The following is a 14,458-nucleotide window of genomic DNA, read 5'->3' as shown; positions in this document are numbered from 1 at the left end:
ACATTTACAAGTCAAACAAAGATGACCTTGCAGTTTTTACGATTGCCACCAATCATTTAATTTGTGCTACATGGGACTAAAATAAATTTCAAACTACTGTTAGGCACTAACAGTAAAACCATTTACAGTAATAGTAAAAGGCATTGAATTACTGTGCATCAAATCTCCCATCTATGCACAGAGATAGTGATGAAGCTTATGCTGGCAGATTTCACTAGTACTGAAACATCCAGATTTTATCTTGTGTGATTATGATATTTTTTGTCCCTTGCAAACAACTATGACTGGTAAGAGCTTTCACAGGAACAATGCTAAGACCATTATGATTAATGAAGATATTGACACAAAAGTTGGAATAGTTTGGTGGTCAAGCACCAGAGTACAGAAGTACGCATGCTTGAGTGACTGTGGTTCTAGCTCATGTGACTACTAAATACATGATGCCCTTGTATTTCTGCACTACCTTGTGAACTTCTCCCACCCTATGTGGTTGTACTGGAGTATAAACAGTATTTTGGTCTCCTGAATTCTACATCATAAGAGATGACTTCATTGTGAAAGGTAGGAGAAAATATATAAAACCTATGGTAATTTCACATAATCTCTTGTAATACTAAAATGTAAACTTTTTTTTTTTTTTTTTTTTTTTCCTGTTTGAATTCTTACAACTCCATTCTCTTCTTCTCTCCCCCCCAAATAAAAACTTGCAGCAGCGGTTTTCAAATTTTTTGTCAGCGGACCAATACTGATGAAAATTCAACAATAGAAATTGTGGGTGGGTTGTATATCTGGTTAATACTCTGATATCACCAATATGTATATACATTACACAACGTATATATTAGATAACAACACTTCTCAATAAATTTTGATATAAAAATGGATGCAGGCCACATTTTGTGAATCCCAGTATTAGAACGTGCCACCCATTACAGCATGACTGAAGTGCAACATGCATTAGAACACACTGCATTTCAGACCTCTGTGCCAGAGCCAGGAACCAGATAATAGTATTAGTTGCAAAATGATGCACGGAAGAAAACATACAGCATCAGCCAATTAAAAAATAAAATAAATTCTCCCTGCCTCCTCATTTACACATCCATTCTAATAATTTGTGCAATCCTTTAAATTTATTCAAACTATCCACAACACCAGGCAGAAATTTTGTTTATTTTCATCGTAACTTACAGCTCCCTATAATTACAATGAACCAAGACAGGAGGAAACAAGTAGTAGAATTTTAAATACAATATAACATAAATGCAATAAAATTAACAGCAAATAACTACCAATAAAATGAGAAGGGGAAGACTAGCAATAAAACATAACAATTCTAAATTTGAATAATGTAAAGTATTCGCATAAATTCATTGATTAGAATTCTAAACAGACATTTGCAAACTTGAAATATAATTTAAAGGCATTTACAACAAAAAAAATATTTAAGGATGAATTTATGGCCACATAAAAGAATAAATACCTATAAATATGGGAATAAGATGACCATAATCCATATGATTTTTTAAATAAATTGAAGACCTGAAAGAATATGCTATTTGACCAAAGGTTGCAAATTATCTTCAGTATTCATCATAGCAATGTTTATATATCTAATTTCACCATGTAATCTAAGCATAGATTTTAAAGCATTGCACTGTAACTTGGCCTGTTATAATGTACGATCACTCATCGGTGAAGACAGGATATTAGAGCTGGAAAAGGAATTAGAAAATGTGAATTGGAATATCATCGGTTTGGCTGAAACAAGAATAAGAAATGAATCACTTATAAGTTTATCAAGTGGAAATCTGCTGTACATCAATGGAAACAGTGAAAGGAGTGAAGGTGGAGTTGGGTTTCTGGTCCATAAAGATTTTAAAAACAACATTTTGGAATTCAAAAGCACATCACCAAGGGTGTCAAGACTAATACTCAAGATTTCTAAGAGGTACAAGCTAAAGATTATAATGATTTATGCACCAACATCGAGCCATGATGATGAAGAGGTTGAAGAAATGTACACTGAAATAGAGAGTCTTCTAGATGAGCAGAAAACCCACTACACTATTATTATGGGGGACTTCAATGCTAAGGTTGGAAAAAGGCAAAACAGTGCAGAAAGAGGAACTATAGGAAATTTTGGAATTGGTGAAAGAAATAAAAGAGGTGAAAGACTTGTGGAATTTGCAGAATCTCAAGGAATGTCAGTAATGAACACTTTTTTCAAGAAAAGGGTGAACAGAAAGTGGACATGGAAGAGTCCAAATGGATTAACAACTAATGAAATCGACTTCATCCTCACTAACAGAAGATATATTGTGAATGATGTTACCGTCCTGAATAAGGTAAATGTTGGAAGTGATCACAGAATGGTAAGATGTACACTTGATATAGATGTAGGAAAGGAAAGGAAAAAACTGACTCGAGTAAATAATACAAAGGTCTTTGAAATAACAGAGGAGGAGAAAAGGCAGTATGTACTGGAACTTAAGAACAAGTTTGAGCTTCTGCAGACTGCTCAGGACCAAGATATCGACGAGGAATATTACAACTTTCTGAAAGTGATAAAGCCCAAGAAACCTATAGGGAAACAGAAATCCAAAGAAGAAAAAATTAGTCAAGAAACACTTGTCATGATGAACCGAAGACGACAAATGAAGAGCAAGAAAAACACTGACAGGGAGAAAATTGAGTATACTGAGTTATGCAAAGCCATTAGAAAGAGACTCAGAGAGGACATAAGAATATTTAACACAAGAAAAGTAGAACAAGCATTAAGGGAAAACAAAGGATTTAAATCAGCAGCCATGAGCAGTAATATAGAAAGACAAATGATACTGAAACTGAAGAATAGCAATGGTGTACTTATAAACAGCAGAGAAGGCATAATTCAAATAGCAGAAGACTACTATAGAGAATTATACAAGGAGCGAGGGAATGATACCAGCAGTGGGGAAGATGGATTGCAAAGTAGCAACACATACGACATACAGGATATTCTTCCTGATGAGGTAGAACATGCATTGAAGAAAATGAAAAATCGGAAAGCCCCGGGGGAAGATGAAGTTACTGTAGAGTTGTTAAAATTGGGAGGAAGAGACATAACACAAAAACTGGCAAGGCTCTTCACAAAGTGCATTAGAAAAGGTGTGATGCCTAAGCAGTAGAATAATGCAATCATAGTTTTGCTGCATAAGAAAGGATATAAATGAGAAATTGGAAATTATAGACCAATTAGCTTGTTATCCCAAATCTACAAGTTGTTCACAAGGGTCATTACTAACAGATTAGAAAGAATACTTGATGAGAATCAACCGAAAGAGCAAGCTGGCTTTAGGACAGGATTCTCAACTATGGATCACCTTCACGTAATATCACAGCTAATGGAGAAAGCAAATGAATATAAAACACCATTATGCCTGGCATTTGTGGATTACGAAAAGGCATTTGACTCCATACAGCATAAGGCAATGTTTCGGGCACTAGAAAGACAAGGCATAGATACACCATATATTATGATTTTGAAGAAAATATATGAGAGTGCTACATCCTTTATTAGACTAGACAAAGACAGTAGGAAATTTAAAATCGAGAAAGGAGTTGGACAAGGAGACACAATATCTCCGAAGCTGTTTACTGCTGCCCTTGAGGAAGCTTTCAGAAGATTAGACTGGTCGCAGAAAGGAGTCAATGTGAACGGAGAGTACCTAAACCATTTACGATTTGCAGATGACATTGTGGTCATAAGCCATGATCCCAAAGAATTAGAGGAAAATCTTAATCAGTTATGCACAGTTAGTAAGGATTTTGGACTAAAGATGAATATGGCTAAAACAAAAATAATGATGAACAAGTATGCCACAGAAAGGGAAATAATGATTGAAGGAGCAGTAATTGAAAAGGTGGAGTCATATACTTATCTGGGACAAGTTATTAGCTGTAATAATGATAAATGGCTGGAAGTCAAGAGAAGAATAAATTTTGGATGGATAGCATTCAGGAAATATAGTCACATACTGAAGAACAATATCCCAGTTTGTCTGAAACGTAAAATAATGAATCAATGTATACTCCCCACCATGACTTATGGAAGTGAAACTTGGGCACTCACCAAAAGAATGGAAGAGAAGCTAAGAACTACACAGCGAAGAATGGAACGAATTATATTGGGAATCAGACTGTTAGATAAGAAGAAACACATGGATTAGGCAGCAAACTCAAGTAAAGGACATTTTTATCAAAACTAAAGAACTAAAATGGTCTTGGGCAGGACACATAGCTCGAAGACATGGTGACAGATGGACTAAGAAAATAACAGAATGGTACCCAAGAGGAGCTAGAAGAAAACCTGGAAGACAAAGGCGGAGATGGATAGATGAAATTCATGAGTTTTTGAGTAGTAAATGGATGGCCAGTGCTCAAAACAGAAGGAACTGGAAAGTTGCTGGAGAGGCCTTCATCCTGCAGTGGATTGAAAATGGCTGATGATGATGACTGTATGTTGTTCTCCAAAGCAGTAACCTGAAGGCCAGATATAGAAGACTGAATAAAAGAAGCAAATTCAAAAATGGGAAGCAAGTCATTGTAAGGTGTTCTGTATGATGAATCCAGGGATATGGAGTATCGTTTCAAACCTGTGCAAGCAATAACATTTTTAATATGAACTGAGAAGCTGCAATTAGAGGTAAAAGTCACTCCCTGAACTTTATAAGTTGATACTCATATTTAGAAGTTATAGTATGTCTTAAAGTACTGTTTTATTGGACTAAATTCAAAAATAGCAAAAGCTTAAATTTCCAGTACTCACCTTTGATCGATCTGCAATTGTTATGGTTTGAATAATAAGAGATTAGCTAATTTTAAGGTGATTGGTTTTTTAAAAAAATTAAGGGGATGAATAAGTTGTAATTACGATGAAACGGGATTAAAATTTGCGCAAGGAAGTAGAAGTGCACTTAACTCCGTCCTTGGTTGTCGTGAAGTTGATTAAAGTTGAAAAGTTTTTAAAGTTTAACTTTAATCAACTTCAGGACAAATTATGAATGACAAATTAATTCACGAACAAATTATGTGTTAGTAATTCACAGGAATCTTATTTTACTCAAAAATGTAAACGAAAAAAATCTAAAATCATCTGCATAAGCTAAGTATTGAACACCACCTAAATTAATGACATCAACATGTCATTAATGTATACAGAAAATAGCGAAGGTCCTTATGGCATGCCAAACTTTAATATAAAACGAGAGGACAAGACTCCATTAATGATTAGTTGGTATTTAGGGTTAGAGAGTTGTGAAATCATTGTAGTAGTGGCTTCTGAAAACCATAAGCTTGAAGTTTTTTTAATAAGTAAAGAGCAACCAATAGAATCAAAGGTGAGAGAAAAATCTGTATATATTATATTTCTGATACATTGCCAGAATGTTAATAAATTTGTTATCATTAAACCTGTGGGCCTAAACTCGTGCTGGTGAACTGAAATAAAATGATTTATAAAGCTTTAAGTTCTTTGAGCAAATAATTAGCATTAGTAGAGGCATATGATGCAAGAAAGCAAGCTTATGCAGCATCAGCCAAAAAAGAAAGAAAAACACTCCCATATCACCCCTCCGTTTGATCCAAATACCTGTCCAGCTCAGCCTTAAATTTATTAGGCTATCAACTTCCACAACAAAGGATGGAAGTCTGTTCCACCAACCAACTACCTGCTGGCTAAAGGCAAACTTCCACACATCTATCCTACATCTGTCTTTCCTCAATTTGAATTTATGCCCTCTCAGGTGATTATTCTGAGCAAGAGGAAAAATCCCATCAGTATTGAGCATGATCCAACCATTCAAGGCTTTATACACCTCAATCAGATCACCTCGCAGGTAATCTGATCGCTAGTCTTCAGATACTGTAATTTGCAAAACTTTAGCCTTTCTTCGTAAGAGCAACCCTTTGTTCCATTCACTAATCTTGTTGCCATTCTCTGTACTCGTTCCAACAGCCTCCAGACCTGTACACAGTACTCAAGGTGTGGCTGACCATTGTCTTATACAATGGGATAATCACCTTGTCCCTGCTAGAAAAATTCCTGCATATCATTGACAAGACACCTTGACCTACTCTTGCAGACCGTCTGCACTGCTCAGAAAACTTCATAACTGGCTGCACAATTACTCCCAGGTAAAGAACTGTTTGCTGTTTTTCTCTGCATCCTTTGCCAAAGATGTCTCATAATCTGCCTTTGCTGCCTAATCTCCTTTGTGACTTGGTTACAGACCAGCTTATATCTATCAAAGATTTCTCATAATCTGCCTTTGCTGCCTAATCTCCTTTGTGACTTGGTTACAGACCAGCTTATATCTATCATAGGCTTCCATGTCACCCATTAATTTATATGTATCCCATGCATTTTTCTTCTCTGCCATATGCCTCATTAGTTCATCTGACATCCATTTAGGCCTAAACCTTGAACAACATTTCTTAGTTGGCATGTAAAGCCAAGATAAATTCTTTGAATGCTTCCCATTTTGAATTTGCTGTTGGTAACATCATCAGTTGGTCGCACTGTATAGAATTTAAATACTGTCTCAGACCACTGTAGTCGCCTTTACGAAAACCCTTCCCTTTACCCCTGAGGGTAGTTTAATTGTGTTAAACAGCTTTGTTAAAGAGTTCAATAAGGTTACAGGACAATAATTCTGAATCAGTCTGCATAATCTTTTTTTTTTTTTTTTCATGTATTGGAACTATGAAACAACTTTTAAAAGCAGAATAATTAATTCCTGAATTCAAAAAAATTATAACAATTAATAGTGAGTAAATGCAGTGAATGTTCCCAAAAGTTGTGTGAAATACCATCAGGACCCGTTGAACGTTTAATGATGAATTGCATTATAAAGATTGGTTTCATTAAATCTGGAAACACGGAAAAGAAATGAAATCATAATTTTGAAGATTAAAATCATTCTCAAGAGAAATAAAACATTTTTAAAACTTTATGCTATATCAAAAAGCATCAGCTATCTTACTAGAGACCATAAGAAATTTATCTTAGAAGAATGAGTTGAACTCTTTAGAAACATTGTTAGCAAAACAGTTTATTTCATCAATTTCTCTCGAGGCAAAAGTAAATTTCTGCCCATATTTTTTTCTCCTGCAACCTCCATTTTCTAGTTTAAATTTTTGCCCTTTATATTGTGTCATCTGAGAAAGATGATGCCATCAGTATGTTACAGCACTAAACATCCTCTCCACTAAAATTAAGGATGATCATTGAAGTTTATTAATTAAATAAAACTCATTGTAATTTTGTGTAGCCCAGATGTAAGTTTACTTTCTTCTATCTTAACATTATAATAACTATGTACCATTGTATCTTTTTCTTCGCTGCTTAAGCTTAGCACTGTAGAACTTGAAACTGGCACAGAAGACCTATTTAGACACACTAATGCAGATAATATGAGGTTTTACTTCTTTTTTCTCTATCCCCGTCTATACCACCATGAAGATATACGAAATAGAATACATCTCCTGAGATAACACTGAAGTAATTTATGACAAGATATCCAGACAACTCAAACAAACTTAATTGCAACTATACAAGTCCAGTGAACCACCAAGGGTCAGGGGTTTCGCACATGGACCCCATCACACATATATACGCTGTCCCACTCCAGCTTGATATCAACGTTCCCAACGAAAAAAATCACAAGGGCTTCAGAAACTAATTAGTTGCTTCCTAACCTCTTGACTATCTCATTCGAACTTAATGCAGCACCACAACAGATTTCTCCCTGGATGGTAAGACAAATTATGGAATTGTAACTAAAGCTATATAGTTCGATCTCAAAAAGTCTAGGTAGCAGACACTGAATATATATATAAGTGCTTGGAGCAATGTCTACAAGAGATTAGACAATTATATTTCAAGAAATCTTGCTGATCCTAGCTTCTAGGATGGGATCCTCCATAGCATGAGAAGTCAGTCAACTTCACCTCTATCTCCTTTAGTCTTGCTTTATTTCTTCTAGCTTCTAACTATTGGAGGGTTCTTCTGTTTGATCCTCCTCTCTTCTATTCTTTCCTTCCTCTCCAGCTCCCAAATTCCTCCTTCTATAGCCTTTTCATTTCACCCTAATTTGGGCTCTCTCCGGTCTTTTGCACTGGGTCAGTCCAGCAGATGATAGTAGATCCTGGCCGCCGCCATGCGGCAGGGATTGGGACATGTTGACTAGGTGTTGCTACTTCCCATCTAAAAGCCAGGTACCGACCGAAAACCTAACAGCACACCATATCACTACACTTACACATCCAACACACTACAAAAAAATGGCCGGTTTGGGCAATTTTTATGTAGTGTGTTAAGCTTATACACAAGATGTACGACGACGGCTGATGGGGGAAACCCTGGGATCCACCTCAACAACACATGAATACCCCTCAATATCCCCTGTACGTATGTATGCGTTTCCTGTCTACGGTGGCTCATAGGTGTATGCCTATCTCCACCTAATGTCTCTGTAAACGGGCCTGACATAACATTAGTGTGTTAGTGCGTGTACTGTAGTATGTGTTGTTTAAGTCATGCCACTTTGCCACCAGGGAGCAGCTAACACCTGGATAGCTAATTCCTGGTGCCCAACCTCGGCACGTGGAGCTGAACCTGTACCAGTAGTCTGTGCTGTAATGCACCAAATCCTGCATCCACCAGTGGATGTGCCATACCGGTGGATGCCAGCAATCCCGGACGAAGGTCGCCCACACCTGGGTACCAGCAAAAAAAAAAAAAAAAAAAAGAAAAACCACAATTCATAAGTTGTGATATCTTGTACCTAGGTACCAGCTAAAAAAAAATAATAATAATAAATGAATAAAAATAAATTAATTAAAAAAATAATAAAAACAAATAAATACAAAAAAAGAGAGAGAGAAGAGGGTGCACATAGATGTAAAGCCAATTGCAAGTCATGAAGAACTTATATGTTCCTGTTCACTACTCCAGGACCGTCAATATTCACAAGGTTCCTTCTTCTTCCAGCGAAGGCACGAATACAAAACTTCTGTAATGCATTGAAATTACTAGCTCTAGCCAATAATGATTGCTCCACTCCTGGCTGTAGTTGTGGAACCTGCACCATCAGTTCCTGCCTCTCGTAAAAGTAATGCGGACATTCACACTATCAACCTCTAATCCGAAGTAACACAACTTAGATTTAAACGACCCATGTCCAGTTAGAATATAAGAATATAAGAATCCAGTTAGAATATAAGACCATAGAACCATTTACTGGAGATGTACAAATAATATACCTTACATCAGGAATAAACTTCATTGTAACTTTTCCTGTCTCACTAGCAATCCATCTTTCTTGCCATAAGTTATATAAAAGCTGCAGTAGTGTTTTTTCTTTCTTAATATCACTGTTACTTTGGACACTGATCTCCATAATGGTTGCTGGAATCTGTTTCCTCAGAGCATATGATAACCCTCTGTACACTATATAAAGATCCAAAGGTAGAACCCCACCATTACTTGCAATGCATTGGTTGACACTGTTCTGCATGCTCGAAATGTGGCTAGTAACATAAACCTCTATAAGGATAACAGTTTAATCCGAACTTTACTCATAATCACTTTATTGTACCATGGTCATATTCCAGCTGCATAAGCAAATATAGGTAAAAATTCAGCCTTGTGGTAGAGCAAGGTCTTTTTCTGTAAACCCCACTCTGATCTTGTAATTCTCACTACCGCAGATGTGAAACTTTTTATTTTCTCCGTAATACTAGCAATATGGGGCATAAAACGAAACCGGCCATCTATTATTACTCCTAAATATTTAGTTCTGGGAACATACGGTATCTGTTGTCCATTAATCAAAACTCTAGGTGGTCTCCGATAATTAAGGTTGTGATTAAAAATCAACATTAATGTTTTCTTAGATGAGATTTTTAACTTATTAATATTAGCCCAATTTTCTAGGTCCTGTAAAACAGGCGCAACTACTTCTAAAATCATCCTAGATCTACCTGTGATACAAATAACCAAATCGTCCGCATACGCTATCTTGTGGCAGTGGGCATGATTCCAAGAGAGCCAGTCATCCAATACTAAATTCCGAAAGGTTGGGCCCAGAAGTATATAGAGGCTGAACCCGATCCTTGGGAACAGCCTCTATATATTCTCCTACTGTATGACAGATGTTGTGCTTTAACTTGAATACTCCGATTTGAAAAGTAGTTCCTAACGACTTGATATAAGCTGGGAAGTGCATTCAAAGACAACTAAAACACTTTCCCACCACAGGGAGTCGAACGCGCCCTCGCAATCGATAAACACTGCTATTTCTCTACTGATGTATTACAATATTCTATCAAATCATTTACAGCATCCTCTGTACATTTATCTTTTCTAAATTGCGACAATCCACCAACTGTTGTATTCGAATCAACAATAGTCGCTCATACAGTTTTCCCAAATTTGCTAGCAAGGATATAGGTCTGTGTGCTGTGGGATAGGTCACCTCTTTTCCTAGCTTCTTTTATGTCTTTAGCAAAGTATACTCCCATATTTATGGAAAAACACCCTCCGAAAGACATTTGTTATACATGTTTAGAAGAACAACTGGAAACAGAATACATCTTGACTATAGCTACATTTTCAACCAGGTGTTGTCCGGGACACTTACTACTATTCAACCTAGACACAGCTACTTTTAATTATTCAGCAGTAAATAACCCCGTATGCTGGTTAGTGCTGTACTCATAATTTTCGCGTCGAATATCAACTTGTAATATATTATCATTACTTCGATCATCTTCAGGAAATAACTTATAAACTATAGCTTCCACTGTAGAGATCCGGTTTATTGTCTCATCATTTCCACTAATTACTGTATTAAAAATATCTCTTGCCATTATTTTATTTTTACAGATTTTGTAAAGAAGACCCCATGGGTCTGTGTTACCTGTGGTTGATACCAAATTGTTCCAAGCCATCATCATTTACTATCCATCATCAATTTATAATATTGTCTCCTTTTAACTCTATATATTTCCTTCAATAGCTGCACTTCACTCTCTTCCCCGCCTCTGTTACGATCATAATTTTTCCTGGCTCTAAAAACTCCTCGCCTATGATTGGACAATTCATTCCAGACCACCATGGCAAAACAATATTCCTTTTTAACTTTTTCCTCCTGGTTGCATATACCAGTGGTGTGCAAACTTATTTCACTCGCGACCCGCTTTATTAAATATAAAATTGACGCGACCCCTTAATGTAAACCCCGAGGTAGGATGACCAGATTTTTAGAGAACAAAAATGGCATTTTATAAATTATTTAGTAGAAAATTATATTCGAGTACTGAGAAAGGAGGCGCCTCTGTAGCCAGGAGCAGCAGTGCGTAGCACACGCTTCTTGATTAGACCGGGGTTCGAGCCCGTGACCATCAAATATGGAGGATGCGGAAAGGTCAGCGAATGACCACCGCATATCCCCCGAGCAATATGGCCTTAGTTGCTAATGCTCCTAAAAACCAAACAACTGAAAAAGGAATAAAAAAAATTGTCTCCTTTTTAATTTACATGTTAAAATAATTGTTTAATATTTTAATTGAATACAGATAGCAAAACATAATAAATCAAATTCTTCAATTAAAATTACAAAACAATTAATAAGAAGGATGGAGAACCTTTTTCTTATATGCAAATCCTGGATAACCGATAATATTTGGTGCAATATTTGAAATTGCTAATCTCATGTCGTCTTCTGGATCAAGTCTGGAACGTTGTTTTGCTTTTATAGCTGTTAATTTTAAGAAGCCAACTTCACATAAATTTGTGAACCCAAAAGGTAGGTAGTTTGTATGGCCATTTTCGATAATTCTGGATACTCTTCTTGAAGAGAAAGCCAAAAATTTTCACAAGTTGGAGGTCCTGAAACGCGCAAGTAATGATTCGTCAGACTTCAGGTCGATAAGATCTTCCTTTTGATCAATGGTAATTTCGGGGCACGAAGAAATTTCAACAAGGGGATCACGAATCCAATCAACTTTTTTTTCTGGACATACATTAAATTTTGGAAAAATTCTTAATTAGCATTGTCAGGTGGGTGGAAATGATATCCCTAAATTGTAGACTGTCAATATTATTGCTATTAACAAATTGAGAAAAACAAGGGAATGTCTCAGTATTATAGCGCCCCAATTGAATTTTCCAAAGATTAAGTTTCTTTTTGAAAGCTTCTATTTTATCACTGAGTATTAATATCAGTTCCCTGTTCTTGAAGACTTAAATTTAAATCATTAAGTTTTTCAAATATATCAACAAGGTAACTAAGGTTTCCAAGCCATTTTCGATTTGTAAACAATTAAGCAAGGTTCTGATTTTTATCCGATAAAATCAATAAAAACTGCATGTTTGAAGTCAAAAAGACGTTGCAACACTTTACCACTGGACAACCACCTCATTTTCGTATATAAAAGAAGCGTTTCATAAGCGGATCCCATTTCATTACAAAGTTAGTGAAAACTCTACTATTTAAGCTTCCACTTTTAATAAAGTTGATCACACTTAATGCATCTTTCAAAACTTCGTCCAATTCAGTTTGCATTTCCTTTGCTACTAATGCTTCCCTATGTATACTATATATCCCAGTCGATCTTTCTATATGGAAATCTTAACTTCGCTACACATCTGTATTGGTTCTCTGTATAACTGAAATAAGGAAATGAATTGCACTGGTGACGTGTCCCTGCAGGTCTTAGGAGACCATGTGCACCCTGCCATGTTGCATTTTTTTTCCTGGACAGAAAAGGAATCATCCAAGAAGACAATGCGCCGTGTCATCGGTCCCACACTGTGCACAAGTGGTTCACAGTGAAAATATCATCCATCTTGATTGGCCTCCAATTTCGCCTAACCTTAATCCAACTGAACACCTGTGGGATGTTTTGGAACAGGAAGTGAGGAGTATCGACGCGCAACCATCATCTATATTTTTTTATTTATTTTATTTTATTTTATGTAAACCCCAAACACGAGAGGTATTGGAACCTATAGTACTTAGTACAGTGCTTGAGTTGAAGGTTGAGAAAACGAAAGAAGATATTTGACATTGGACTTGAATTTCTGTAGACTGTAATTTTCAGGAAATACGTATGAAGGAAGGTTGTTCCAGAATATGGCAGTTGAATCAATAAACGAGGAAGATGAAAAGTTGATTCTGTGAGTTTGAAGTTGAACAGCAAATGGATGTTGGCTGGTGGCGGCACGTGTTCGGACTGTTTTGAAAGAGAGAGCGGGAATTGTAGAAGCCAATTCAGAAGAACAGTGCCCGTGGAAGTATCTGTAGAAAAGGCACGTAGTAGAAACAGTACGTCTATGAGACATCAAGTGGAGAGACTCTGTTAGAGACGAATCATTAATTAACCTAACTGCCCTCTTCTGAATGGAATCAAGAAGCCTGAGAGGTTTTGGGGGCATCACCCCAGATGTGGGAACAGGGTGGATTTGAGATTTATACAGAGTGAGCAGCTGTTTGAAAGAAAAGTAACGCCGAGAGCGAAAGAGAAAACTAAGTTTTTTAGATGCAGAGGAAGCAATATTGGTAATCTGCTTGTGCCAAGACAGATTAGAAGTCAGGGTAATCCCAAAAGAAAGGCTGTAGAAAGGTTGAAATCAACTAAGTTGTCTTTTCCCCACTGGAGAATTACCTGACGATCGGCATTTAAGGAACTGGTAGAAGATTTTCGAGAAGTTGAAGCTGATTAAACTGGGCAAGGTTTCTCAAAATGGAAAGTGGAATGTAATGTGCTATCATCGGCAAAACTATGGATAGGATTTCCAGTCAATGGAAGAAGGTCATTAATATACAAGAGGAAAAGAGTGGGGGAAAGAACTGAACCTTCGGGACACTGGCATTAGTGGAGAAGTTAGAAGACAGAGAGCCATCTACCATCACCCTCAGTGAGCGATCAGAGAGAAAACTGAATAACCAATTACTAAAAACAGTAGGAAAACCATAAGATGGAAGCTTGTTTAGAAGACCTTTATGCCAAACACGATCGAAAGCCTTTGAGATGTCAAAAGCAACTACTTGTGTTTCACCGAACCTTTCCATTGAATTAGTCCATAAATGGGTAACATAAGCCGGAATATCACTAGTGGATCGACACTGACGGAATCCATACTGGCGATCGTTGATCAGACGGAAGGTTTCTAGGTAGTTTAAGAGTTGGCGGTTAATTGATTTCTCCATTACTGTAGAAAGAGTAGAAGTAATTGCAATGGAACGATAATTGGATGGGAGGGATTTGTCACCCTTTTTAGGAACTGGCTGGACATGAGCAAATTTCCAAGCAGAAGGAAAAACACCTTTGGAATAAGAAAGCGAAAAAAGGCCCTAAAGAATAGGAGTAAGTTCAGGAGCACAGGTTTTGGGAACAAGTGGAGAAATAC

The sequence above is a fragment of the Mastigoproctus giganteus genome, chromosome 1 (genome assembly GCF_048544385.1).
Source record: "Mastigoproctus giganteus isolate SK-2022 chromosome 1, ASM4854438v1, whole genome shotgun sequence".
NCBI classification, from domain to species: domain Eukaryota; kingdom Metazoa; phylum Arthropoda; class Arachnida; order Uropygi; family Thelyphonidae; genus Mastigoproctus; species Mastigoproctus giganteus.
The sequence above is the reverse complement of the archived record's forward strand: the minus strand, read 5'-3'. Positions refer to the sequence as shown.